Here is a 4549-nt window from a genome sequence, read left to right as displayed (position 1 = left end):
TGAAAATAGAGTGCTCGCATCACATTCTTTGAATGCCAAAAATAAACTAGAAACCTTACAGTGTGTAATGGTCTTCCTTAATAATGGAGTTTGAAATACTTAGACGTAAGATGGGAGAGTAGAAAAGAAGGTTACGTATTATTATGTTACACCAAGTAACTTGTATTGAATGCTGCACTACACTTCAAAGTGGCATAAATACATGATAACATACGCATCAGTTCTCTGTAGATATGAAGATACCATTGCTGACCGTGCAGCTTCTCTAGAATGAAATGATGATTAAATCTAAACCCGTAGCTCCCGACAAGTGTTGTTGATATACATCAATGGTGACAGCTGAAAATGTGTGCCCCGACCGGGACTCGATCCCGGGACCATGAGGCAGACTACCTCATCCATCTGAGCCACCGAGGGCACAGAGGATAGTGCGGCTGCAGGGACTTATTCCTTGCACGCTTCCCGCGAGACCGACGTTCCCACCTGTCCACAACCTACACTCATAGTGGTCCTAATAGATATTTTCCCAATCACTCATTGTACAGTTGGGAATGTCGGTCTCGCGGGAAGCGTCCAACAGATAAGTCCCTGCAGTCGCACTATCCTCCGTGCCCTCGGTGGCTCAGATGGCTAGAGCGTCTGCCATGTAAGCAGGGGATCCCGGGTTCGTGTCCCGGTCGGGACACCCATTTTCAGCTGTCCCCATTGATGTATATCAGCAACACCTGTCGGCAGCTAAGGGTTTAGATTTAATTATCATTTCTCTGTAGATAACCATCGGAAATTTCTACTAATCGTTCAATTCCTCGACGATAGGAGTTCGCTCGTTGGTCACGGAGTCGTTCTAGAGCTGCGAATTAGTTCCTCGACTGCCAGGGTATTGTCATATGTAGACGATGTCGATGACTTTCCTTCTCGGTCAGCTTGAGCCACGTCTGTGCAGGCTTGTTCTAATTATTTCCATTTCTTCATCACGGCTGGTTACGCCATTGAATTCGGTCCATATACGATCATTTTAAGGTTAATATGCGTGCAATTTAGACGTTTTGCCTCACCAGAACAGTTCTGTCCCGGGTACGTCAAATGTGGAGTACGTACTCGCCAGCATGATCCGTGACCGTGACCCCTTCTATCGGCAGCTATCGGCTGCTTGTGGTACGCTCACTACAAACATTCTTCTTCCGAAAATGACACGCGTGAAAAAGCGGCGATAACATCACTCCCGGTATCTTACGATAAAAGCTCAGATGTAGACCGGGGAAAACAAATAAGGGATCACTTTTACGAAACGCCGTAATTGTCTCGCATTGCGACGGAGAAGTTTAAAATTTGGCTCAAAGGTGCCCTCAACCGAGCTCTGTAATAGTGCAAAAGCGAGGCACCCTGAAACCTCACCCTCATGCTAGGCTATGCCTCAAACAGCAAGGTGTTGACACACGTGAAAGAACTTCAGAGCTCATAAGTTCATGTGAGGTGTAATAAGAGTTAATGATGACACATTGGAACCACACTTCTACCCATGGAGACCGTGTCACAAGTTGAGAATGTCGTCCCATTCGCTCTTGCTAACCTTTCGCCCCAATTTTTGACGCCTCTGCGATCGAGGTCAGAACCACGACGCCCAGCGTTGAAATCACACAGACACACCAACGTTCAGAATCAACCTGAAAATGCCGCCAGCAGTTGACTACAGAGCGTAAAAAAAAAAAAAAAAAATAAATGATCGTATGGCATTGTTGGCCGGCAGACCCCATGCGGGGAAGTTCGGCCGCAGTATTGAAAATGAAACCACGCCTTACCCTATGGCGATGATGCCCATACGTGATACTGCTGACATGTACCACCCCCTACCCCGCTCCCCTCTCCCCCGCGCCACCTCAGACGATTCAACGTTTTTGTGACATCGTGGGCCAGCAAACCAATGTAATCGGACACCTATGGATCGTAGTGGGACAGCAATTTTTTCACAATTGTACAGTGTGGAACCACTAGGGATCTTTCAAAACCATTCAACGAAATTTAAAGATAATCTGAAGTAGCAAAAGATGCTTATGCTTTTTCATCTCCTTCGCGCCCTCCTGTGGTGTGATAATGGGAGAGTGTGACGTTGGAATATGCGTGAGTAAAACAACAAATAGTCTCTCTAACACCCTTCATTCGGCAACACCCCCGGAACGCGCACGCCTTTGCTGAGCAGTTTAAAAATATACCTGAACAGACAAAATCTGTGACGATAGTTGTAGGCGCCTGCAGGCAAATAGCCCCTTAACATCTCTCCGATACTGCATGCCTAGCGCGTACAAGAGCAGCATTTTAGCTGTGGGGCTGCTGGCCCCTGATGTAATCAGAGAATGGTTGACTCGGCCTGGGTGGGAAGGTGGAACCAGCAGTGTGTAAAAGGCGTCATCCACTTAGGCATCGCAGTGCGAACTGTCGTTTTCGACCGCGGTATTTGTGGGAAGCAACGGTCCAAGGAAAGGGGTGGTTTAATTGACGCTCTTTATGCCATTCCCTGAGGTCTTTTCATGTCGATCCTGAGCGACAGTGCATCTGAGATGTTTTCCTCACTCAGCCACAAGAAAAACCACCTGACTTCAACACTGAGCGACGTGATTCTGACTTGTATTGCGGAGGCATCATTAGAAGGGGAGAAACGTGGGTAAGAAAGGCTGCGACCACCTGGCTCATCGTGCGACACGTCTACGGCGGCGCTAGGCAGAATTGTGGTGGAATTTGGTACCAATGTGACATCACTTTTTTTTCCAGCACCTTGTCGGCTGAAGCGTCACCGAGGCTGAGAGTGACTTTGAAGGGCATCATGCTTTCGCAGCAGTACAGAGGAAAGTGGTAGGCACCTTTCCAGCCATATTTCAAATTTTTACGTCGCAAAGGGAGAAAATTACTGCGCTTCGTGAAAGTGATCCCTTAATTGTCTTTTACAGTGTACTTTGTGCAGGTTTAGGTCCGTTCAAAGGCGCTTACAACTCTAGAAATAGATTTCTGAATTTTGTCTATTTCCTCCGAGGTACAACAAAGCACACTGACCAACAAAATGCGGCAACCCTACACCATTACCGCGTACCTGTACCATTGGTTCAAAAATGGTTCAAATGGCTCTGAGCACTATGGGACGTAACAGCTGTGGTCATCAGTCCCCTAGAACTTAGAACTACTTAAACCTAACTAACCTAAGGACATCACACACATCCATGCCCGAGGCAGGATTCGAACCTGCGACCGTAGCAGTCGCACGGTTCCGGACTGCGCGCCTAGAACCGCGAGACCACCGCGGCCGGCTGCACCATTGGTGATGGCTTCACTTCGACAAAGTAGACAGCAATAAGTTTCTGCAGGTGTGCCATATCCAGCAGCCATTGATGATTTAATACTACAGTCACCACTCTGTGGGGCTGTTAACTGTATCCGCTATTCCATGTAGTCCCTGATATTTACTATAGGTTTAAAATCGGCTGATATATTTAAATGTCCCTCTGTTTCATGAACAAAAATAGAACATGACAACTTGAAACTTCCTTGAGACTAACCTATAGGGGAATGTGGTTTGAAGTGACAAGGACGGTAAAAGTGGCCATTGCATATTTTTTGCCTTGAATAGTGCTGCTGTCCACCGAGAAGTGGTCGGATAGTTCTAATATGCACCATCAATGTTGTCAGTGAGTCTGACACAGGAAGTTTGTTCCATTATTGTTATATTTTAGTACATAATTTAGTGATTTTCAGTCGTCTGATATAATGTAAGTAAACCATACCAGTCTTGTTATTCATGGATTAACGCTTTGTTACCATATCAATCTTTCAACACAGTGTTTTGGACTACATGTGCATTTCCTTATTGTTTGTTTATTTTTAATAGTTTCATCTGTGAACCCTTAATGCCGGCATGGAGTCCGATCTGGAAAAGTGGCCACATTACTCGTCGGGAAAAATGGCAACAGCGCATGGCCGCCTGGATGGTCACCCATCCAAGTCCCGAACACGCCCGACAGCGCTTAACTTCGGTGATCTCACGGGACCCGGTGTATCCACTGCGGCAAGGCCGTTGCCAGGAGTTTATGAGACCGCATTTCGTAATTACTGCATTCACATTGTTCAGTATTACAATACACACACAAAAGTTATAAACAATAGAAAGCCAGTTCAGAACAGTTATAGTTCACAATATTCAGATTATAAATGTCACATTGTTATTAATTGGTGTAGAGAGCTTTACAGTTGTCGATTTGGCAGCGAAGGTGAGTCAATTGGACTTGCCATGAGCAATAAATTTTTCTTAATTAACTAAGTTTACAATCACAGAATATATACATATATATAAGTGCAGAACATGAAATAAAATATAGTGTACATGCACTGAGTACAGAACATATCAAGCAATGACAAAATGTATACACAATGAGTACAAAACATATTAACAAATGACATAAAGTGCATACGCACTGTAGTTCAGAATATATCAGCAAATCACAAAATGTATACGCAATGAATACAAATCATATTAACAAAATGACAAAAGGGCACACGCACTGAG

At 45.1% G+C, this 4549-nt stretch overlaps 1 pseudogene; it reads right to left on the bottom strand.

Moving 5' to 3' along the window:
• Nucleotides 1-3947: 3947 nt before the first annotated feature.
• Nucleotides 3948-4065, bottom strand: LOC126476962 (5S ribosomal RNA; annotated as a pseudogene).
• Between the last annotated feature and the right edge of the window lie 484 nt (nt 4066-4549).

Source organism: Schistocerca serialis, chromosome 4 (genome assembly GCF_023864345.2).
Source record: "Schistocerca serialis cubense isolate TAMUIC-IGC-003099 chromosome 4, iqSchSeri2.2, whole genome shotgun sequence".
Lineage (NCBI taxonomy): Eukaryota > Metazoa > Arthropoda > Insecta > Orthoptera > Acrididae > Schistocerca > Schistocerca serialis.
The sequence above is the reverse complement of the archived record's forward strand: the minus strand, read 5'-3'. Positions and strand labels throughout refer to the sequence as shown.